The sequence below is a fragment of the Cavia porcellus genome, unplaced genomic scaffold, assembly GCF_034190915.1.
Source record: "Cavia porcellus strain 051 isolate PalLab524CR breed Dunkin Hartley unplaced genomic scaffold, mCavPor4.1 scaffold_28, whole genome shotgun sequence".
Taxonomy (NCBI): Eukaryota; Metazoa; Chordata; class Mammalia; order Rodentia; family Caviidae; genus Cavia; species Cavia porcellus.
The window spans coordinates 36,502,729-36,527,224 of NW_026947511.1; the positions used below are offsets into that span (position 1 = coordinate 36,502,729).

At 46.5% G+C, this 24,496-nt stretch overlaps 2 pseudogenes; both read right to left on the minus strand.

The window, feature by feature from the left end:
* Positions 1-13,475: 13,475 nt before the first annotated feature.
* On the minus strand, positions 13,476-18,061 carry LOC106028505 (pre-mRNA-splicing factor SLU7-like; annotated as a pseudogene).
* Positions 15,877-17,127, minus strand: LOC100729736 (pre-mRNA-splicing factor RBM22-like; annotated as a pseudogene).
* Positions 18,062-24,496: the final 6,435 nt, after the last annotated feature.

Below are 24,496 nucleotides of genomic sequence, written 5' to 3' on the forward strand. Positions count from 1 at the left end.
AGGAAATCACTAGTTAATGGATTACATATTGCCATCTTAAAAATAATTGTTCAAGTCAGATGTACACACTCAGACTGGGTGTGGTGGTGCACGGCTGTAATCCTAGCATTCCAGGAGGCCGAGGCAGGAGGAGCCCTATGAGTTTGAGGTCAGTCTGGGCTACATAGTGAGCTCAAGGCCAGCCTAAAAAAAAGGTGAATTTGGTTCTGCTGCCCATGCAGCCCAGTTCTTGACAGTAACGTACACTCTATCTGATTACATTTTTGGTGAGCATGCTGGGTGGGCTTCTTTATTCTGACAGCTGGGTGAGGTTTTCAGTGAGCTTCAGGTCAACCCCATCTCCTTCAGATTAGAAAACGGCTGAAACTCTATCTCCCGGGATACTCATCCTACAAATGCAGAAAGAACAGAGTTTTAGTGAAAACACAAAACAAATGAGACTGTGCAGCACCCCAAGCACTTTGCCTGATTGGGGGTATTGTCCACTGCTGAGCCTGAGAGAGTATTTTCATCTGTGGGGTCTCCTGCTCACAGTCCATGGGCATCTCTGCAGGGCAGGCCGTCCCTCTAACCTTCTCTGGTCCTGGCTGTGGCTATGCAATTGTCCATAATTTCATCTCCACATTGCCCAGGAATCCCACAGCTCAGTTCCTCCTCTGCAGCAGCAAGATGATGCTCTTAGGCATGGAAAGCTGGATTCTGGGGGAACAGATTGGCCAGGGAGATGGGGACCCAATTCCTCCCACCCACCTCTGTACTGGGTCTTCAGGGCTGAGCTGTGTCTCCAGCCTTTTGCATTTATTTTTTTAATTTTGGGACAGAGTCTCTCCAAATGATGGAACATAGGTTCCATAGGTGCATTTGATTTATAAAAAGCACTCATAGGGATCAAGATGCCCAGAAGAGCTGGTTTAGAAGTGAGGATTTCAGGAATCCCAAGAATTTCTCCCATGTGGTAGGACACTCCTTGGATGCTTGGTCAGATGGGAAACTATCAAATAGTACCTAAGATCTTTCAGTTTGGAGCCAGTGGGCTACCTAATAGTTTGAATTTAAGGTTTAAAAAGACCTGGGTGTGGTGACATATGCTTATGGTACTGCTACATGGGAATGAAATTACTAACCTGCTAGAAGTCCAATATGAGTTCATGTTCTCTAAAACCGAAGAATGAATTTTAGGAACAATGGAGGTTAAGAGCAGAATATATTTATTGAAAGAAAGAAAACTTCTGTCTGAGAGAGACAGAGGGGTCCCTAGTGGGTTGTCAAAGACTCTGTCTTTTCTAGGGACTTTTATGGAGTAAAATCACAAAGTGAGGCAGGTCTAAGGTGGGAAAAACATGGGAACTCTCGAGATGGGTCCAAGGTGGGACGGAACTATGACCAACCAATAAGATTTTTTCCCCCTGCCCCCCCCCAACCAATAAGATTAATTGCTCATGTGAAATTGATTAAATCAGGGACAAATGGGGAAGTGAGTCACATAACAAGCGGGCATGCTTAAAGAGCAGTGACGCTTCCTGTAGGCAGTTGGAGTGGTGACTCTGGCTTCCTCAAGGGGTTAGAGACCTACTTAGAACATCAGTCCTTAAGATATGGGTGCATTTGCTTGATATTTTGTCTTGAGGCCTGGCCCACAGCAGGAGGTGTCTGTCTGTCTCACAGTTACAAGGTATCTCATCTTCTGCACTGGCTCCTTCGAGGACCTACCTTGTCTGACTGCCTATAATATTTCTGTCTAACCCAGTGACCTGTAACAATATCAGTTACTCTTAAAACTGGGGCAGATTGCGGCCAGTCTGGGCTATTTAGCAAGATCTTATCTCAAAACAAAACAAAATAAACAAACAACAAAAACCTAACAAGGACTGAGGATGCAGTTCAGGAATACTTGGATCTAATTTCTATTATCAATAAGATGAAATATAATACAATACAATAAAATAAAATAAAAGCAACTTCATTGCTTTGATAATCACAACAAAATGACATATGTAATGTAAGGAAACTCCTCGACCCTGTGTCTAATTTCCCTGCCCCAGGACTCCAGCCCAGGCCCCTCTGTGTGGAGGACTGTCCCTGTCCCTGGTCTGTGAATTCCCCATCCACTTAGCGCATAATCGGACATTTACATTTAGACATGGGGTCACAATGAAAGGTTAACCCCACACGAATGGTATAAACCGGGGCTCATTGTCTCACAAAGTAAAAGAATGAAATCGTGAGCAAAAGGTGGGTATTAGGAGAATACTTACTGGAAATAAAGAGAAAAATACCTCCTGGTTTCTAGAGGGGGGCTCCCCAAGTAGAATTCCAGGGTGCTTTCTTTGCTTGGATCTTATAATAAAACTGGATCATGAGGACTTATTTTAAACAGGTAGCTCTTTACATTCAGAATAAGCAGTTGAGGTTTAGGCTCTGTACTGTAGTCTAAGGAAAACCAGTTACTTAGTTTGAAGGACGCCGGCTGCTCTGCATTTCTAAGTCCAGCCCAGAGGTAGTAGGCGCTGTCAGCTAACATCATACTCAGCCTATGAACTGTCTTCGCCAGGAGGAAGGGTCCTTATCTGCTCATTCTTTTTTGTTTTGAGACCAGGTCTCACTACGTAGCCCAAGCTGGCCTCAAATGCAGTAATTCTCCTGCCTCAGCCTCCTGACCACTGGGATTACAGATGTATACCCTCAAGCCTGCTTTTACACTTTAAAAAAAATTTAACTAACTGCATGGCTTCAGTTAGCTCTCAACTCAGTGTACATTATTTTCTTATGATCTAGCAGACTCTGTCTCAGGCCCTGTCTCTTTTACAAAAGGACAGATATTTTGCTACCAGGTCCATGTTTATCTCAGTTATAACATCAGCTCTCAGAAAGATCATTAACACTTTGAAAAAAATCCAAATAAGTAAAGAAATAAATAAACATAAACCCACTTCATTCCTTTTAAGAGCTGCAAAAAATCCCACAATGGGTGCACCCACTTATCCAGACACTGTCCTTCTGATGGCTGCATAGGTAAAGAGATACTCACAGATTGTTTTGTTGTTTCCTGCAGTGTGAAACCTGCCTTAAGGAACATCTCCCATGCATCTCTTTAAGTATCATGCATGTTAATAGCAAATGGCAGGCAAAGTGCAATGTTATTGGCCAGTTCTTACCTGGAGCACAACAGAGAAAAGCACACTGAGTGGAACCTATTGCGTAAAAAAGGTCCCCACTGCCAGCTGCTGTCAGCAAGACAGTTACTTGTTAGGAGAAAAACATCCAGCCAGGCGTGGGAGTGCACACGTGTCCTCCCTCTACTCAGTTAGGGTGAGGCAGGAGGATTCCAAGTTCACATCCATCTTGGGCAGCTTATTTGTTTATTTTTGAGACAGGGTCTTGCTATTAGCCCAGAGTCCCCTTGAACATACTAGGTAGCCCAGGCTGGCCATGAAGTCACAGCAGTCCTCCTGCTTCAGCCTCCCCAGGGCTAGGATTAGAGGCATGGGCACCTCTTTCAAAATAAAAAGTGTTGGGGAGGTAGCCCTTGTATGAAACCCTGAATTGTATCTCCAGCACAAAACAACAACGAAAAAAACCCAAATTAAAAACCCCAGAAATATTTAAGAGACTTATAGTTATTGTAAAGTTAAATTACTGAAGCCTGTTCCTTGAAAGCTTTTGAGTTACGTTAATGCGTCACACCACTACATCTATATTAATGAAACGAATAATAATTCACACCTAAGTGAGAATGAAAAAGCTGCTGGTTTATTTGCCCTACTGTTCTCCTTACAACCATGCATTTAGGCACCTCTGACCCCCAGGACCACTGAGAACAGAGAAAGGGAAACTTCGCGTTTTGTTTTGTGCTGGCGCTGGCGCTGTGGGTGGGAGCCAGGGCCGGGTGCACGCTGCCTGGCGAGGCGCTAATCCTGAGCTCTGTCCTCCCCGCAGCCCCACGGCGGGCCCTCAAGTGCCCTTTCTACATGGCGCAGTGTATGCCGGTGTCTTCCAGCGGTGGCGTGATTGCTACGCGTTTGGCTTGCTGCAGTCAAAAAGGCCAACCACATGGGCCTTGCTTGTTTCCTGGAAAGTACAAATAACACTCTGAGAACACCAATATAGTTCCTCCCCGCTCCAACCTATGTGTTTTGAGGTCCGAACAATCTCTCACACCAAGTTCTGGAATGCACATTTGCAAACTCAAAGTTCAGTGGCCTTCAGGTAAGAGCTAATTCCCCAAATGGCCATCCTTCCTGTTGTAACCTATCAAAGGTACCTCTAAGAGCACATGTTTGCCTAATCTAAACTTGCTTGTTAGCCCATCTGGACCTTATTCTTCCCAAGAAATGTACCCGCCGCGTTCCTGTTCTGTAGTGCGCTGCAAACTCCACCTCCTGCATTGTGAAGACCAGCAGCTGTTTGCGGTTTTACAGGATAAAAACTCTGCCCTTTAGTTGTTAGGCGCGCAGTCTTCCATATTGGCTACTGGAGGCTGCGTCGCCAGGCCTGCGCTTTAATAAATACTTTTTTCCTATTCCAAATTATTTTCTCTGGCTCCTTCATACCTCAGGAAGCGGGGGACCACCACACTTCCAACACCCTTATATGGATTCAGTGACATTCCAATCAACATCCCAATAGCATATCTCACAGAATTAGAGAAAACAATCCTGAATTCATCTGGAACCAGAAGAGACCTAGAATAGCAAAGACAATCCTGGGCAACAAAGATGACAGGGGGCATCACAATCCCTGACTTGAAATTATACTATAAAGCTATTGTGATAAAAACAGTGTGGTACTGGGAAAAAAAAGCAGACCTGAAGATCAATGGAATAGATTAGAAGATGCAGAAACAACTTCAGACACAGTAAGCCACCTTATCTTTGACAAAGTGCCAAACACATTCACTGGAAGAAAGACAGCCTTTTAAATAAGTGGTGCTGGAAGAACTGATTCTACACATGCCAAGATTAAAACTGGACCCATATTTTTCACCATGTACTAAGCTAAAATCATAATGGGTCAAAGATCTTAACACTAAGACAGAAACATTAAATCTGCTGGAAGATAGAATAGGTAAAACTCTTGAAGACTTTGATGTAAACAAAAACTTTATGAACAAAAGTCTTGCACAGTAACTATTAGGAAGAACAAATGGGATCTTTTTCTTCTGAAAAGCTTTTGCACAGCAAGAGAAACTACCAACAGAGTGATGAGACAACCCATACTGTGGGAGAAAATGTTTTCCAGCTGTTCCTCAGACCAAGGATTACTATCGAGAACACATAAAGAACTAAAAAAAAAAAAAAAAAAAATCAGTCTCCCCAGATTTAAAGTCCCAATCCGGGCATCTGAGATGAACACACACTTCTCAGATGAAGAAATACAAATAGCAAATAAACACGTGGAAAAAATGTTCAATATCACTGGCCATCCAAGAGATGCAAATTAAAACAACCCTGAGATTTCACCTCACCCCAGAAGGAATGGGCTATCAAGAAATCAAGCAATAACAAATGCTGGAGGGGCTGTGGGGAAAAAGGAACCCTTCTCCACTGTTGGTGGGAGTGTAGTCAGGTGCAACCTCTGTGGAAATCAGTGGTTCCTCAAAAAAGTAGGGTTGGATGTCCCATTTGACCCAGCTATTCCCCTTCTGGGTATCTTCCCAAAAGAATTTAAAACATCATAGCACAGTGATGCATGTGCCCTCATGTTTATAGCAGCTCAGTTTATAATAGCCAGATCTTGGAAACAATCTAAATGCCCAGCGACTGAGAGGTGCATAAAAAAGATGTGATACTTTTATACAGTGGAGTACTACTGAGCCATAAAGAATGATAAACTGCACACTTTTATAGGTAAATGGATGCACCTTGAGAACATATACGTTAGTGAAAGAAATAAGACACGTGTGTAAACATCGTCATTAGTGTGACAAGCTGAAAGAAAAACATATGTATATATGTGTATATAAAATAGTTAAGATAGTTATACTACTGATTTCTCTGAGTTCACTAAAGAGAAAGATTTGTGCTGGTATTGTTCAGACAATTGAAGGCAGATATCTTGTGCTCTGGGAGAATGATTTGGGGATGACAATGTGCAATGTATGTACCATTGTTATCCCTTGATTTATGTGCTTTCAGTTCTTATTTAAGTTTTCTTTTTTCTTTCTATTTATGTTTGAAAAAAATAGATTTTAAAAAAGATCTAATTTCCTAGCTGTGGTTTCTCCACACCTCCAGCAGGGGGCGCACGATTGCCAGAGGTACCTGTAACCAGTAGCTTCCTGCGCGGGTGGGCTGGGGGTCTGCTGTGCCAGAAGACCTCCTTGCTCACCTCGCCTGCTCCTCCCTAGCCGCAGGGGAGCTCGACACCAGCTGGTGTTACCCAGGACGACTGCCAGTGCTTCATTATACAGGCACATTCACGTATTTCTGAAAGGCCAGAGTCTTGACGGGCAGTCGCGGAGTCAGAGGGCGTGTTATGGGTTTTTTTTTTTGGTCTTTTTCATTTTTATCGGGGATTGAACTCACTACCGCCTGCTTGCAAGGCAGGTGCTTATGCCGCTGAGCTAAATCTCCAGCCTCCACGTGTTATGTTTTATGGACGTGCCAAAGACAAAGCTGCCCTGAAGTGCCTAAACTGGCCTTGAATTTGTGATCGTCCTGCCTCAGCCTTCTGAGCACAGGGATTATAGGTGTGAGCCACATGCCTGGCATCACATTCTTTATTAAACCAGGGGTGAGGTAGAGGCGCCACCTTCAATACTAGTTAATTATCCATAGTCAGGTCAAGGTAATGAAACACACATCAACAGAAGAGGTATTGGGAAGGAGACAAAATATTGTGATTAACAGGAGATTCTACTGGTTTCTTGGAAAATCCAGGTGAACTAGAACTACGTGAATTACTGCACTTCACAAAGTGGGTGGACTTAAGTGTTTAGAAGTCAATTTATTTCCTCACACCAACAGAAATCAGCTCCTAGCTGGGAGTGGTGGCGCATGCCTGTAATCCCACACTCGGGAGGCTGAGGCAGGAGGATTGTTGTGAGATCAGAACCAGCCTGGGCTACCAAGTGAACTCAAAATCAGCCTGAACCGCACAGAAAGATCTTGTCTCAAAGAGACAAAACAAAAACAAACAAACAAAAAAGAAAAAAGAAAGAAATCAGTCCAAACATGTAAGGGAAATCTTTTGTTCTGGGCACAAAGATATTAAGGATCCAGTTACTGGTGTCCTGTCTAACATTCTCTAGAAATGAGCAATGACGTCAGATATAGGGGAGGCTGGCACCTACGGAGGGAGGCAGTAAAACAACCAACCCCATATGCCAGGCCGCAGGGGCCACTGGGGCCAGCTGGGCCTAGTGACGGTCGGTATCGTCTTTTGTGCTTTTTGGAAGTGGGTCCTCCCTGTGTGGCTCAGGCTGCTGAACTCTTGAGCTCCGGTGATCCTCCTGCCTCAGCCTCCTGAGCGGCAGTGTTGGGCCTCTGTACCTGACCTCCCGCTTAGCATTCAGCCATTGCTAACCATCTTCCCCAAACTGGGGAAGGCTGTCCTGTGCCTTGTCTCAATCCTTGTGAGTACGCCTATCAGATCATCATTCAGTTTTTCAAATAAAGTATATTTGCTCCAACATCAGTGAGTCACAGATCCCAGGTTGGAAGCCAGGTCAGAAGCTGAGTTGGAAACCAGGTGACAAAAAATCCATGTTCCGCAGCCCCATTGTGTCACGGGGTGCGGCCACCCGCTCTGCGACACTGTGGCACACACATGGGCCACGGAGGCCATTTTGCTGAGGGGACACAGAGCAGCCAGGCACAGGACCTGCTCTCCTCACCAACGCCCAAGGGCAAGAGGCCAAAGGGAGCAGGACACCTGGGGTGGCCTCTGTCTCTGCGCAGAGGTGTGGCAGCGGGGCAGCCAAGTGGGGAGCCAGAGGGGCTGGGAGGCCGGAGCTGCATAAAGCTTTCTTGTCTTCGGCTTTTGGCACAAGCGAGCGTTTCCAGGGCCACCAGGAAGAGTGGGGGCCAGGGAGCCCCGTGGTGGCGGCAAGGCCAGCCCTTCTCGGCACAGAGGATGGGGATAGGCAGGTGGCTGACCAGAGGCACACGGCAAGCAAGAGCCAGAGAAAGTGACAGTGTGGGGGCTCTGGTGAGGATAGGACAACACTTACATCTCAAAACACTGGGATTTAAGGAGTTTTTAAAAAGTCTACCCTATTTCTACTATGCAGCTGCCAATTCTCCAGGTGGAAGACGGCGGGTCAGCTTGGCACAGGAAGAAGGAGCTGCAGGGAGGGGAGGGGTTACACAAGACAGGCTGACCTCACCCTGGCAGCCCGAGGCGCCCACAGGCGTCCTGTCATGGGGTCCAACACAGCTCACGTCAGTGCCCACTCTGTTTCTGTGCCTCTCAGTGGCTGCTGTGGACGGTGGGCTGTGTGACATCCCAGAGCATGGCAGGCTCCCAGCCAGTGCACTCTGAAGAGGGACAAACCCACATGGGAAGCGGTCTCGGCAAGGAGCCAGGCCCAGCTGACCTCAGCCCTGGTCGGTACCTGCTGCAGCTCATGTGACCTCTGAGGAGTTTCCTCAAAAGTGTTAAGCCCTGACCCTGGGATTCCCAGTGCGTGCGGGCTGTGAGCCAGCTGGCCTTTCCTGCCAGCCCTGATTTTGACTCCTGGAGGAATCTAGGGAACACATGAGCTGCCTGGTGGACTCTTAAAGCATCTCAGAGTTGGGTCCCCTGGGAAGAAGGGCAGAGGGCTGGGGCTCAGGCCTGACTGTCCTTGCTTGAGGCAGGTCCCCTCCTTGGGCGTCCTGCCTTTGAGCTGCCTTCCTAAGGCTCTGCTGTTCCTCTGTAGGCTGTGGGGCGGGGAGTGTGTGAGCAGGGCCAGACAGGTGCGCAGACGCCCTTGAGGGAGTTCAAGGTCACCAGGGGCTCAGCTGCTAACCACAGCCAGCGAGGGGCCACCTGATTCCTGCATCGGGGCAAAGGGAAGACTCCCAAGAGCTATGACCAGGAGTAGGGCCCAGGCAGCGGTGGGAAAGGCAGGAAAATCCAGGGGAAGGTTTGGTCAGGTTCCTGAGGGCCTTGAATGCCGCTCTCAGGAGGGTAGATGGGGTTCACAGCAGGGGTAGTTTTACACACATTTACCATATACAGTATGTTTGTTTAATCAACACATTGTTCTCCATATTTGGGGGGATCATGTGATGTCTTAATACCTGTGTACATTGTATAATTCAAATCAGAGGGTGCGTATCTGTCTCGTTTGTCATTTCCTTCCATTTAGAACATTCAATATCCTTTCTTCTAGAATATAGGTTTTTTTTTTTAGACTTACAGAAATAGTACACTGAGTTCCTGTATGTTCCTCGCCACTTTCCCCCAGTAGTAACATCTTGCAAAGGCGGAGGTTGGAGCTCAGTGGTAGAGTCTCACTAAATGGCTACATTGGCCAGGGTGTGCTTCACTTGAGATCCTCCTGCCTCAGCCTCCGAGTTCAGGGATTACATGATGTATGCTCCATCACCATCAGCTGGTGGCCATGTCTCTAACAGCTCTAACAGCTTTCTGACTTTTTTCCCCTTTGTCTCATAATTTTGATAGTTTTTAAGTGTCCTAGTTGGGTATTTTTATCTTTCCCAACCCTGACGCTCTGGAAGAGCACTGGCCATTTCTTTCATGGAGCGTACTTTGGCTCGAGCGTGGTGCCTTCTCCCGAGCCTGGGTTATGCCGTTTTAGAGAGCACACTGAGGAGGTGGTACCTACCCAGCATCCCACCTGGAGTCACGGGCAAAGCTGTTGTCGCTCACTACTAGAGAAGTTTGCATGGAAAGATGGTATTGTAAAGGTGATGCCTGACTGATTCCTCCGCTCTAACATGATTATTTTTCCCCTTTGAAATTAATAAGGACCCTATAGGGAGAGAGTGGAGCCTGTGGAAATATCTTGTTAACTCTCACTAATTTCAGCATCCATTCCCGGTTCTTGGCTGCTGTAATTCATTGCCATTGTGTTTTCCAAAGGACGGTCTTCCGTTCCCATAATTCCCTCTCCACTCTCGAGCTGGAGTTTAGCCGGCAGTGATACCAGACAACAGCAGTGTCTGACGCAGTGTCTGACACAAATATTGTGAGCACACACACTCCTACACGGCAAAGCCCTATGCTGGGGAAGGAAGGGCTTTGAAACTGGGAGAGAATGACCGAGCTACTGATCACAGAATGTCGAAATTTTGTGTATCTGATGCCATCATCTTGTGCAAAATAAGATAGAGATAGAGATGCCACGTCCCTCTTATCTAATTAGTCTCCCCCTGGCTTTCTGTAGACTCATGAGGAGGGCCAGTGTCTTAGCAGAAACAGCTTTGTGCCACAGTTACCATAAGCCACAGGGCAGGGGGACAGCAGCAGCCAAGCTGGTGAGAAACTGATTAAGTACTGGCCGGCCCGTGACCTCCACGATGAGGGATCCTTTCAATAGACCGGTGAGAGCGGGCTACGGCACCCACTTAGCATTTTCTTTGTACCGATTTCTCATCTCATGCGGACAGGGGTGCAGTAGAGCAGGGCTGTTAAAACACGCCAGGCTGCCGAGGGCAAAGGTCCATGCGCCTGTGAATTTATGTCCTCATTCAGCCCTCTGTGCCACCGTTTTAGCCCCCAAATGGCTCATAAGGCAGAGCTGTCCCTTTCCCTCAGGTATTTTTTAATTTATTCTATTGTTTCTTCCTGTATGGACTCGTGGGTATTTAGTTTATCCCACTGCTTGTAACTCATTTGCGATACTCCCATCTGGGTTTTGATCCTTTGTGTCTGACACCACAGTTTGTTCCAAGCCTGCCTTCCAATGTCACTGTCCCCACTCTGGGCTCAGTCGTTTCTCCAAGGGACCCTTCTTCCTCTTCTCAGGGAATGGTGTTCAGAGGCTGCGATCTCGGTGCTGTGTGTACTCTTTGGGGGCAGGTGCCATTGCTCCTGGGCCCCCTTAGCAGACAGAGCTGGGGAATGTGGGTTAGATGTCCTGCAACTATTTTATGAGCATTGTAGGACTGAGCAGATAAGTAAATTTACTGTACCCAATGGGATCTGGGCTTTTCACTGTCAAACAAAGGAACCACAAGCCTGGAGCATAGATGGATCCCTGTAATCTCAGCTGCTCAGGGGCCTGAGGCAAGAGGGTTGCAAGTTCAAGGCCAGTCTGGGCCACTTAGGGAGACTCTCTGTCTCTCTCTCTTTCAAAATACTGAAAAAAAAAAAAAAACACGCTAGGGGTGTGCTCAGTGACAGAATAAACACCTCCCATGTACAAAGCCCTGGGTTCAATTCCCCAGTACCACAAAAAGAAAAAGAAAAAACGTGTGTGTGTGTGTGTGTGTGTGTGTGTGTATGGGGGCGTGTTGCAGAAAGAGGGGAAAGATAAAAGCAAACCATATGTTAGATCAGACCAGAGGCATCAACACGGATGCATGCAGAAATAAACAGGACCTAGAAATTCCACTTCCAGCTGTGTACCGAACAGAGGTGCAGAGTCATGAAAAGATGGGGATGGAGATGTTCATACCTGCACAATCACAGCAGTGCTAAGCTAGGAACCACACCAACTGCCAGTGACACTGGACAAAATAATGAATGATCTGTCACTACATGTGACACTATGGATGAAAAACAATTAATGCTGGGTGTAGCGGCACACACCTATAATCCCAGCATTTGGGAGGCTGAGGCAGGAGGATTGCTTTGAGTTTGAGGCCAGCCTGAGCTACATAGTGAGTTCAGGGTTGGCCTGAATTACATAAAGAGACCCTGCTTAAAAATAATAATAAAGGAAGAAAGAAAGAAGACACAGTTGATGAGAAGAGCTTCCCCCCAAAATGTGCTATGATTCCATTTTTACTAACACAGGCAAAATTAATCCTTGTGTGTATGCTGGGAATGGGTGGGGACTTTGAGAAAAATGAGGGGCCTCTGAGATGCTGGTGTCGTTCTTTTGGTCAGGGTACTGTCTACAAGGTTGTGTTTGGTTCTTAAAGTACATGTAGGTAATACTCCAATAAAAGGTTTCAAAAAGCCTTCATCTCCTGGCTCTGTACCTTATGTTATTTTCAATTAAAACTCTGCTGTTGCCACAGGCTCATTAGCCCAAGAGAGTATGGTCAGCCTCTAAGCGCTCCGTGTCCTGCTCCTTGCAGACTGGATGGTGGAGGTGTGCAATCAGTCTTCCAGGTCCGGGAGCCTTGATCTTATTCAGGCTGGAAGGGAGCATTTTATCTCCACTTAGCCTGAAGGGTGCACAGGGGTTGGGGATACACACAGGTTTCCCGGTGCAGAGGGGCTGGGTCAGAGCTATGGAAGGTTAGTGCCAGGTGGTGGTACATACTTGTCATCCCAGCCCTTGGGAGGCTGAGGCAGACAGAGGGCCAGATTGCCAAGAGTTTGATGCCAGCCTGGCCTTCATAGTGAAATGCTGTCTCAAAAACAAAACAAAACAAAACGAAAATACCAGGTGGTGGTCTTTGAGTTACAGTCTCCAGGAGACTGTCAGTCAAGATTAGAGGAGTTGTAAACTATAAAGTTTAAAGCCTCCTCGGCTTATAATTAGTTATTATTATTTTTTTGAGACAAGGTCTTGCTTTGTAGTACAAGGTAGTGTTGAAGTCACCATGTAGCCCAGGCTGGCCTTGAACTCATGGCAATCCTCCTGCCTCAGCTTCCCCAGTGCTGGGATTGTAAGTATGGATCACCATGCCTGATTTGGCTAAAATATATCTTTTTAAGGTTCAAGAAAATATATTAAAGTTTTTTGTAATCAAATGAAACATATTTGTTACTTCACAGATTTATATTTCTACAAATAGCCTTTCCACAGACCAAATTAGAATAAATTTATTTTTTGTTTCAGACCATTTAAAACAAATGGTTACAAAACAACTATGATTAGAGTTAAATTACTACTGTGATTTCTAGCAGTTTAAAAAGTTCTAGTTTTGAGAAAGTAACACATCTACTTTCAAAGCGTGTAACACTGTGAGACAAAAGATTAGAAAACCCGAGGAAACAGAGTTAACTGTTGAGTAGAAGACATTTTTGACAGGCAGACAGCCGAGACCTTTCCCTATTGCTGATTTAAAATTAGATTATTTCCAGTCTTCATCCATATTTAATGTCCTTCCTCTTTAGTTTTCTTCTGTCGTGTTTTGTCAGGGTGGAGAAAAATGAATTCACTCTGAGACCTCAGGACTGGGGACTGAACTCATGACCTTGTACTTGCCAGGCAGGCACTTATGCCACTGAGCTAAATCTCCAGCCCTACTCTGCAACTTCTGGAGCTTTATTAAAGTTAGGCCTTGAGAAGAGTAGGCAAGGATTCTCCGACCTACAGTGATCAAGAGGTGCGAAGAGACGCTGGTTGCATCTCTCCAGGGTGACTTCAGTGGGGGCTTCCGGCCTCTCGCTTTCATTCCTTTCATTGGCTAGGCCTCCATTTCCGCTTCAGTGGGCTCCCGAGTTTCCCACAGGCTTTTATAAGGTCGCCTCTGCTCATCAACCCACGTGATCCCTCTGACTTGAAGGCGGCAGGCTTCCTCTGCCCCTCAGGCCTTTTTCAGCTTTTCACGCTTCCTCTCTTCATCATCACTCTGAACTGTTCTTTCGGTGTTTCTTCATTTTCCATTTCTTCTTTTTCTCTTTTAGTTTTTCTTGGTGCATCTCCATGAGGGTGTGAGGCTTTTTTGTAGATTCTTCTCCAGCTCTATCAGCTGTAACACTTTCCTCTGGATTAATAGTCTCCTTCCCAGCTGCTCCTGTACAATAGCAATACTTGAAAAATGAACAGCAGCATTTGTGTGTCTTTCTACCTCCCGGTAGAGTCCCCAGGTATGGGTGTGATTGCAGGTTTTCATGTCTTCTTCATATGCAGAGCAGGCACAGCCCGTTCCTGTTCCTTGATGGCTGTGTCGTATCCCGAGTACTCCACGTAGGCCTCAGTCTGGGCTAAGAGCAAGTCAGCTGCAGATGCGTCCCGGGGCTGCTGGCCACCACACTTTTCCAGGATGCTGTCTTCCTGATGTTCCTTGAGGTCTTCTTTTTTGACTTTGAAGGACTTACACAGCAGCTCTGGTTTTGTGCTCTTCAGACCCTCTGTCATGGGCTTTCCATGCAAACAACGTGTCTGAGTCATTGGAATAGTGTCTCCTGGGTAGCTAACAATGCTATCTCCAGCGTAACTCTTCATCTGGAATCTTCCCTGAATATGGATTCTCTCTCATTGCTCTACTGTTTGGATCATAACGGGTAGAATTTGGATTCTAATTTCTCAAACATTTTGCAATATCTTCTCGAATCCTGAGATTCTGGACAGTGATTCATTTCGTGGACTCAAAATTCTGTCCAGGCCCGTCCACATCGTCTGCATACTTACCTTCTTCCTCATCTGTGCTGTGATGATCTTCTTCCATCTGAGAGTTTGTTTCCTCTTCTCCCCACTGGTGTTTTGGAGATTGAGCTTGTTCTACTAATTTTCCTGAAGCTAATTCTTCTTGGAGTTTCTAGGCTTTTAATGTTGTTTTGCCAGATAACTTTGGCATGCTGTCCCACAGTTTTCATGTGTTCTTCTGGACAGTAACCATCCCACTGATCTCTCTTCCCACCATGTTTAAACTTCAGCTGAGGCTGGACGTGTTCCTCTGGAGCTATATTAGTACCTGTAAATTTGGCTTCAACTCATCTAGGTCTCTCAAAGCAGCATATCTTTCTTTTAAAAATATATTATTATTATTATTATTTTTTTTTGTGGTACCGGGGATTGAACTCACAACCTCACGCTTGCCAGGCATGCACTTATGCCGCTGAGCTAAACCCCTGGCACGATATTATTATTTTTTAAAAACTGACCCATTTTAAGTATTTAAAAACAATACCACAAATCAAAGTTCCTTTAGCTCTACAGTTCAGTTATATCCAAACATTCTAAGAGCAAAGAGTTCCCTGCCCAGCTGGGGGTTTATCTCAGCGGCACAAGCACCTGCCTGGCAAGTGCAAGGTCATGAGTTGCGGTACCAAAAAAATAAAAATAAAAAAAAATAAAATAAAATGTAAAAAAAATTAAAAAAAAAAAAAAAGAGTTGCCTGCCCAGATGCAGAGGATTACACTGAGACTCTGCGTACACACAAAGGTGAATTCTGCAGACCAGAGTTGCAGCTGTAGGTCGCAAATCTTCCACTCAAACTTACTCCAAAGCTTTTCTTTTGTTAAAGTATTTTGTGGAAAGTTTTTCAAAGTAATTTCATCCCAAATGCTAGGTTTCTTTAATGATACACAGCTCCATAAAATTTGTATTTCCATCTGATTGATAGGAATAAAAAGTAATTTTTATCTTTTGGGGATTTTTTTTGGAAGTAGAAAAACGTAAAACTATCAGATTCCTGCAGCACTTGAGGAAAAAAGAGGAAAGGAAATATTTGGACTGTGCTGGGTGTTGGTTTCTGCTCATCTCTCTGAGGATGTGACTTCAAAAGTGTTAAATCCTTAAGTCACACTTACGCCACTAAGATGATTGATACTAATTTTTTAGAGAAGAAAATACCCAATAGTCATAAAAATGGTTAAAAGGTTTTTAACCACAGACCTGTTTTTGCCTATCACCAAAAAAGATACAACATTAACATATACATGAGATGGTAACTGCTAGATACGCCAACGGACTCACCTGCGTGTCCCCGTACAGGTTTAAGGGAAACAGACATTAGCTTTCTCAGGTTGTAGAAGTAACTAGCTGTGTTCCTGACAGCTTATTTGAGGTCCAGGGATCCTCTGAATACGTGGAAGGAAGCCTGGCTGTCATTTTCCAGCTGCTCACATCTGAACACATTCAGCTACGGTGGAAACCACAAAGGCAGGAAAATTGTATTTAGCTCAGGATTCACGTCCTGGGATCTTAGAGTGCTCTTTCTTCCACAGAGCTCCAGAGTGGTGATAAAGTGCAAGGAACTGCTGTGTTTTCCAGCTGAGGATCCTGAGAAGGACAGTAAATTGGTCCAGGAGCCCAGCGGTCTCACGGAATGGAACACGAGTGGGGCAGGGCAATGTTTGCCACTGCCCGAGGACCTCTTGGGGCAGGTTGGAGTAGCGGCCCAGGCTTCCTCTTCTGCTACAGGGGGAGGAGGAAGAGCTCCTGGCAGTCCTGGAACAGACTCTAGCTTGATCTGGGAGTCTGTGGTTCCATCCTTGTCTTTTTCTTTTCCCCTGGCTGCCTGGGATCATCCCCATGTCACGTTGAGTCTGGGGCCACTGACGATCAATTTATTAAAGGGCTTCTCAGCAGCCACTTTGGCAGTCTGCCTTGTGGCAAAGTGGATGGAAGCTCACTGCTGCCTCTGTACAAGTGGGATCATCTGGGTCTCTCCACACTAGTAAAAAAGACTTCTGTCTCAGTAATATTGCATGCTGATGGTCTTATCTTGGGGCAGGTCTAGGTGAGGCACTGTGGAAGCCTGCTCCAGAAGCTTCTCTGCCTCAGGTCCCTGATTCCACAATACTGGTCTTTAATATTCTGATCAGCTAGGGGGTCATCTAGGTCTGTAGGCTTCTCCTGTGTGTATAGACACTCCTCTCCTCTCTTGCATGCCCCTTTCCCCAGAAAGAGCAAACGTGGGGCCAATTCCTTTTGTAGCAGGTGTAGTCCGGGCCAGTTTAAGCAGCATGTCACTGGTGGACTTGGCTTTCCCCAGCATGCCAATTACCAACTCTCATGTTCCATCAGAGTTAGAAATTTCTCTCTGTATTCTGTCTGTTGTACTCTGTTGACATCTGATTTTGGGGTGTCATATTAAACAGACAGTCCTGCATCTCAAACCTAGACGGGCAGACCATACTCTAAGAGGCAGATCTGACAGACATTCTTCAATGAAATGTTTGGCACAGTTTGGTTGTGTTGAAGAACATGCAGATCCCAGGACACCAGCGAGCTCTGTGAATGGCCCGCTACAGATTTTGCTCTTTCCCGTACTCTGGTCATTTATTTGACTATATGGGTTTTCGCCAAGACACGTCTGGCACAGAATCAGGAAGTCTGCATCTTCCTAGTCCTGCCTGTTGTAGGTGTTAGACCCCAGAGAGGTCGCCATTTTGGGAGTGGGGGCGGGGGACTGTAGTAAGTTCTGAGCTGGGTGAGAGGACCACCACAATCCCATCAGCCCCCAGGGCAGCACCCACTCTTTCTTATTGTGTGTCAGGGTCCCACAATTTTCCCATGCTCCTTTGAGGTACTTAGGAATGGAATTCTCTTTTCCTCTTGTCCCATTCTCCAGATGAACTGAATTGCTTTTGTTTCTCTAGCTGTGGTCACTGATACTTTAAGGGCCAATATACCACGGCCCTGAAGAAATATACGGAGGAATATGAGGGTTGATGTTTTTTCCTTCTTCATCACCTTCTGCAGGAGCATTGCCTAATTTTCATTGTTCTTTTTACTCCTCCTTTTTTCCCCAGTCCTCTCTAATCATCTTCTTTGGTTCCTCCAAACTCACTTTTGTGGACCCTGACAGGGTGTATTAGTCAGGGTTTTACTAGAGAAACAGCTGTAACACAAAATATAGGCATGGACAAGAAATTCCAAGACTGGCTTAGGATGGTCAGCCACAGAGCTGGATGAGGAAGTGTGCAGACGGTGTCTGCATGCTGGAGGCCGAAGGATTCAGTGCAAGGTCTGTAGTTCACTGCAGTGTCCTGTGAAGTCCGTTTCAGGAGGCTGATGGGTCTGTGCTGGGAGAACAAAGGATCCAAGGAAGAAGCCAGCCTGTGCTCCAGAAGCTGGGAGACAACATCCAAGTTAAAGGTGAAGATTGAAGCTCCCCCAAACAATGGAGCCCTGTCTGTCCTTCTTCCTTCCCTTTTATACCACCCAGGCGATGAGCCCCCCTAAAGTGGGTCTTCTACATCCTAGGGTGCAGAATTGCTAAACTGACTTATTTAAGCTTCTGAACTTCTCAAACTGACTATGATCTATCCACCACTACACAGGGGTGTAGCATTAGCTACATCCACAGCTGCTGCTGACATGATGAGGGGCTTCCTGCAATTCAGCCTCCTCCATTCCAAAACCATCTGACCTAAAGGCAGTCAAGCTGCCAATGCTGACTTCTGGGCTTTCTCTAAAATACATTTCTTAAATGGTAAAATCATAGCTGAGTATGGTGGCACATGACTGTAGTCCCAAGACTGGGGAGGCAGAGGCAGGAGGATCACTGTGGATCTGAGGCCAACCTGGGCTCTATAGTGAGTTCAGGGGCACTCTGAATTACATAGCAAGTCCAAACAAAGCAAAACAAAAAGGTAAAATCATGACTTTCAAATAGATGTAGAATAAATGTGTTTGTGATTTTCACTGACTCCATGAGGGAACCAGGCAAATCACAGCTGAGTCAAAAGAGAAATTCAGGAGCAAAACTCAAACCAGGTGTGGTGGGACATGCCTCTAATCCTGGTACTCTGGGGGTCTGAGGCAGGAGAATTTCAAATTTCTAGGCTGAGCAACTTGGTTATTTAGTGAGAGCCTGTCTAGATAAAGGGGTGAGGGCTGGAGATGGAGCTCCGTAAGAAGGCCCGGGTTTCAATCCCCATGGCAGGGCACAGGATGTGAGTGAATTTTCAAGGGCAATGAAAATACATAGTGAATTTTTAAATACATTTAAAAACCCAGGGCAGGGCGTGGTGGCGCACTCCTGTAATGCCAGCACTCAGAAGACTGAGGTAGGATCCCTGGGATTTTGAGGCCAGCCTGTGCTATAAAGCAAGACCCTGTCTCAAAACAAACAAACAAACACACTGAAAAAAAATAAAAACAATTTTTAAAAAATTGAGACAAGTTCTTGCTAACTTGCTAAATTGTTCAGACTGGACTGGAATATTCTGTTTGTTTTTTGAGACAGGAGTCCCACTCTGTAGCTCAAACTGGCTTTGAACTCAGGACAATCTGTCTGCCTCGGCCTCTCCCGTGCTAGGATTACAGGTGACATGCCCTACCACACCTGTTTGTATTTGGGATCCTCTTGTCTGGACCTGCCAAAGTGCTTTGGATTTACAGGTATGTGCCACCGTACTTGGACTTAAATTTGAAAAAGTATTATAGTAAAAGACAGTACCATTAATCCTCCTCAAAATATAAAGATGTATATCATATTGTTCCTCCTTCTTTATTTCTTTCTTTGCATTCAATGCCTACTACTCTGAAGCAGTACTTTCTGAATTTCTCTTTTCTGAGTGTCTTTTTGTTCCTTTGATGTCGTGAATTGCTACAAAATGTTTATGGCAATTTCTGTCAGTCATATTCACCAAATCTAGCACCATGAAACTTTCAGCAGTCCCCAAAGTCAAAGGAAATCTTTTGAGATTTACAATTCAGGTCACTGAGGTAGCCACAGTAACACAATTAAAGACATACATGGAACAGGACTTCCAGAACTGCTTCAGAAAGTGACAAGAATGGGGCGCTGAGTGTGTTAGAAGTGAGGGAAAGTGTGAACTAGTGTAATCACTGGGAAATCAGTGTGACGATTCCTCAAAAAACTAAAATGAGAGGTTCCATTTGACCCAGGTATTCCCCTTCTTGGTGTCTTCCCAAAAGAATAAAAAGCATCATACCACAGTGATATGTGCACAACTGTGTTTATAGCAGTGTGGTTTGTAATAGCTAAATTTTGGAAACAGCCCAAATGCTCACCAAATGGTGAATGGATAAAGAAGATTTTTTTTTAATGCAGTGGAACACTACTCTGTCACAAAGAAGGACAAGCTTGAGATATCTCTAGCTAAAGAAATGCATCCCGAGACCGTGCTCTTAAGTGAAATAAATGGGACACACATTTAAATACTGTACTGTTTTTCTGATGTGAGAAAAAAAGTGTAAATAAGGATCAAAATGTATATTAGATATTGTGGGATAGGAAGAAAAATGTTCAAATGGAAAGGAGAACTAGGGATGGGGGAGGGGGAAAGGAAGGAAGAGAAAAGAAAAAATGATGAGAAAAGAAGGAAAAATTGAAAACCAGGTTCTTGTAAACAAGGAGGGGAAGTGAGGTTGAAGGGTGACCGGAGCCGCGGGAGACAGGAGGCCAGACTCGAGCAGGATCAGCTCTCAAAGTTTATTGCGTACAGCGAACCGGACCTAACAAGGTCCGCCACCCTCAACGTTGGTTCCTCTTCCGCCCGTTGGGGGCAGGAACAACCTCTTATAAGGGGAAGCAGTATCCAATCACAGAGAAGCGCGCCTAACAAGCTGATAGGCTAGCGTCACAGGTAACTGGGCAGATATGACAATTTGGCGGGCTTGTTCAGGCCGGGAAGAACCCGGAAGCAGGAAATGGGCGCCATTCATAGGCGGCTTCCCACATCTCCCCCTTTTTTATTTATTAAAATAGGATGGTCTGTGGGTCCCTCCAAGGTGTCTATGACCTTGTTGCTGTTAGACACCTAGGAGTGGGCCTACCTTGTAGGCCGAGGCATGAGAGAATGTAGAGGTCTATACCCTGCTATGCATCACCCTGTTTTGTGCATATCCTTGCGCCAGGACCATGCTCAAGGTGAGTGGTTCATTTTTTCGCAGGGCCAGGCTTTTGTGAACCGAACCTGGATGCATATAGACATTCATTGCTGTCTTCCCCCCAACCTTTGGGGCGGATGGCACTGCAGTACCCTTGGTCTCGCATCTCAATGCCAATAATTTGACTCCGGGAGGGACCCCTGGCCTTATAGGCCATGTATATCTGAGTGGAGCCTGTCTTAGGTTGACCGGGAGGGCTTTTCCCGTCTTACCCGTCATTGGCTTGCCCACTCAGCTCTTATAGCTGATGTTCTGCAATGTGAAGGAGATATGCGGCGGCCTGCTGCTGAGTTTGTATGAGGCGATCTTACAAGCATTTAATAACCACAAGCCCCACTAGGAAGGCCACGGCAATCAGGATCCAAGTAGTCAGGTTGGGCCAGGAGAACCAGGAGGTGACGCGTTCCCACAAACTGGCTATAACACTGCCTAAAGTTGATAAATCAAACCTGACTGGACCTAGTTGGATACCGTCCATATTGTCAAGTTCCTGACCGACTATGAGGGACAAATTGTGAAACTTAGGTAGGTAGGTGTCTTGCAGCCAAGCTGTCATATTTTTAACAGTGTTGGTCAAATTTGTGCGAACAGGGGTGATTAATAGGAACCCACAGAATAGAAAAAGCTCCAAACCAGACATTTTAGTTTGTAGATGGTCTCGGGCGCTGAGCGTCGGTCCCAGAAGGGTCGAGTTGACTTGTGTCCGCGGGCTTATCCTCCTGTGCTTTATCAGGAACTGGTGGGGAGTTTACTGCTCACGTCAATCTTTCCGGGACCCACAGCGGTTCGCAGCCTGGTTCCTGTGGGAAGATACAAACCACACCTCGGGTCCAGCTAACCACTGGATCCGGGCCCATCCATTGTCCTGTAAGGACATCTTTCCATCTCACCAGCCCTTTGTCGGCCGGGGACGGGTTATTGTGCTCCATGGCAGGGGAATGATTATTGTGATTAAGGTTTAAAAAATTTATGGTAAAGAGTGCCAATGATATTCTTCCTTTGGGCGTTAGGCCATGGCCTATTCCCTCCTTTTGTTTTTGTAAGACACCCTTGAGTGTCCGATGGGATCGCTCAATGATGTCTTGTCCTTGGGGGTTGTAAGGAATGCCATGTTTAAGAGTGACCTCCATTTGTTGACAAAATGTCATAAAAATTTTGCTGGTATAGGCAGGACCATTGTCTGTTTTTAGTATATTGGGCTTTCCCCAAGCAGCCCAGGCTGCAAGACAATGATTAATAGCATGGGTGGCCCTTTCTCCAGGTTCTGCCGAAGCAAACATAACCTGAGAAGCGGTGTCAACCGAAACATGTACATATTTTTCCGAATTCTGGGATGTGTGTTTGCCAAATATGATTGGGGCGCAGTCCTCTCGGGTTAACACCAATAGATTGTTGAGGTGAAGAGATCACACAGACCTGCCAATGCCTCTAAAAGTGCCATGGTAAATGGCGCATTGGGCCCATAAGCTGAAACTGCGTCCTTGATAGCTTTAAGTTGTTTAATTTCTAAGGGCTCATAATATCCTCCTCCTCCCCTGCTTCCTACTTGTACCGGGAATGCATCGAGACCAGAACACTCAAAGGGAAGCCGCGACCATACCCTCTGGTGGAAGGAACGTCCTCCTCCCTCCCCAGATGGGGGCGCAGAAGGCAACCCAGGAAGTAGCTCTCCCTCTAACCAGGGCGGTGCCATAGGTTGTGGGCGCCCTCTGGCGGCCATGGGTGGAGGTGGCAGCCCAGGGAGCAACTCCTCTTCCGGCCACGGCGGTGCAGTGGGGCCTGGCGCTCTGAAGGGGGTGATCGTGGGTCGCGAGCTTCGGAGCCCTTGTGTTTCTCTGGAGGCCCAAAGTCAGGTGTGACTTCGGGCTCCTCCGAGCACTCGGATCAAGCTTTGTCAAGAGCCTGTCGGGCTGAGCAAAGCCCGGGGGTTTGTTCGTCCGTCAGACAAGCCCTAATCAGTTCCCACAGGGGTAAAACCATGGGATCCAAGCGTCCCTCTTCTCGGGCGCATCTAAGATCCCCTCCTAACTTCTCCCATGACGGGAGGGTTAGAGAGCCCGTGGGCCAAAACCAGGGGGCAATTTCATTAACACTATCCAGAAATCTCGAAAGGGTGACCCGGTTTATGTAGATGCCTCGGGTCCGCAGCAGGACTCTTAGGGAGTCAGCGAGGGGTTTGCGAGCAGCGTTGCCCACAATGGCGAAGCGAAAGCGAAACAAATGCAAGGGAAAAAAAAAAAGACCGGCGTCCACCCGTGTGGCGCTCAAAATCTGTTAGGTGCGTCCACCCAACCCAGGTGATCCAGTACTCACCTGTCCCGGGAACCGCTGTATCTCATGTAGCTGATCAGGGTGAAGAGAAGAGGCGCTCGGGGCCTTCCGTTGTTATTGGGCCAGGTCCTCCGTCGTACCACAGGCGACAGCAATCACACCTCCCGGCTGAAGAGGCACGTTGCTGAGTCTTTTACCTTTTTCCCCGTACGGGCCACCAGATGACCGGAGCCGCGGGAGACAGGAGGCCAGACTCGAGCAGGATCAGCTCTCAAAGTTTATTGTGTACAGCGAACCGGACCTAACAAGGTCCGCCACCCTCAACGTTGGTTCCTCTTCCGCCCGTTGGGGGCAGGAACAACCTCTTATAAGGGGAAGCAGTATCCAATCACAGAGAAGCGCGCCTAACAAGCTGATAGGCTAGCGTCACGGGTAACTGGGCAGATATGACAATTTGGCGGGCTTGTTCAGGCCGGGAAGAACCCGGAAGCAGGAAATGGGCGCCATTCATAGGCGGCTTCCCACAGAAGGGTGGGGAAAAAAGAATCAAGTTTTACCCAGACAGGTACAAATTTCCTATGAGGAATGAGATCATTATGTATACTCAAAATGTACCAATAAACAATTAGAAATAAGAAGAAGCGAGAGAAAGCATTTTGAGGAGGATTCTTGGCAACGTGTTTCTTACTGTAACTCTAAGGATTCACAGTAGGGTTTGAGGACACCACACCTCCATCCCAGAGCTCAGCTTGACACCGCGGGTGACCTCTGTCGTTTACAACTAGTTAGTCCTGAGCACGTTACAGACAGGGACTGTGGAGTACAGGGTTTTAGGTTTGCTGCTTGGTTCTGCCACTCACTAGTTCTTGGAAACAAGCTACTAACTCCTTAGGCCTTGTGTTTTGCAGCGGGGAGGGGTAGGGGAGAATGCGGGCGGGTCCCTAAGCACAGCGCCCCCTATGCCGCGAGTATGTGATTGACGCTTAGCTCTTGGTTTATTTTTAACACAAAAGCAGGACTTTCTGCAACCTTGAAGGACTGGTGTGATTGCATACGGAACCCTCCTCTGGTCAAAGTGTGCTTTGCAGGAGCCGCGACGGTGCCAGGATAATCCTAGTGACGCTTTGAAGGGTGAAATTTCATAATGTATTTATTATTGGTTTCCTAGGAAATGCTGTAATACCCAGAACACAAGCCTGTTGTAAGCTCTGATTGTGCAGATGCTGAAGCTTCATAAATGCTATAAATACCCCCATTCCGAGGACATGTGCAACGTATTATTGCTGCCTTTAACCAATGACCAGAAAGCCCCTGGGACTGCTGAGCGTTCGACATATTTGTGCATTGCCATGGTATCAAGAGCAGGCGCCAGGAATGGGAACAGGATGCTGGGGTTTAAGGCAGCTAACAATGACAGAAGTTATTCTCTCCTAATGCCTCGTTCTTGGAAAATAGTCGCAAAATACTTGGGAGATGAGGCAGGCTGCTGGGAGCATGGCTGTGGTGTCTCAGCCAACACAGCAGACAGGCCGCTTTGTGAAGCAGCAAGACACCAGGGACCTAGATTTGCAACCAAACTGGTTGAGTGGCTTTTCCCTTGTGCTTACTTCCCTCCGTTTCCCACT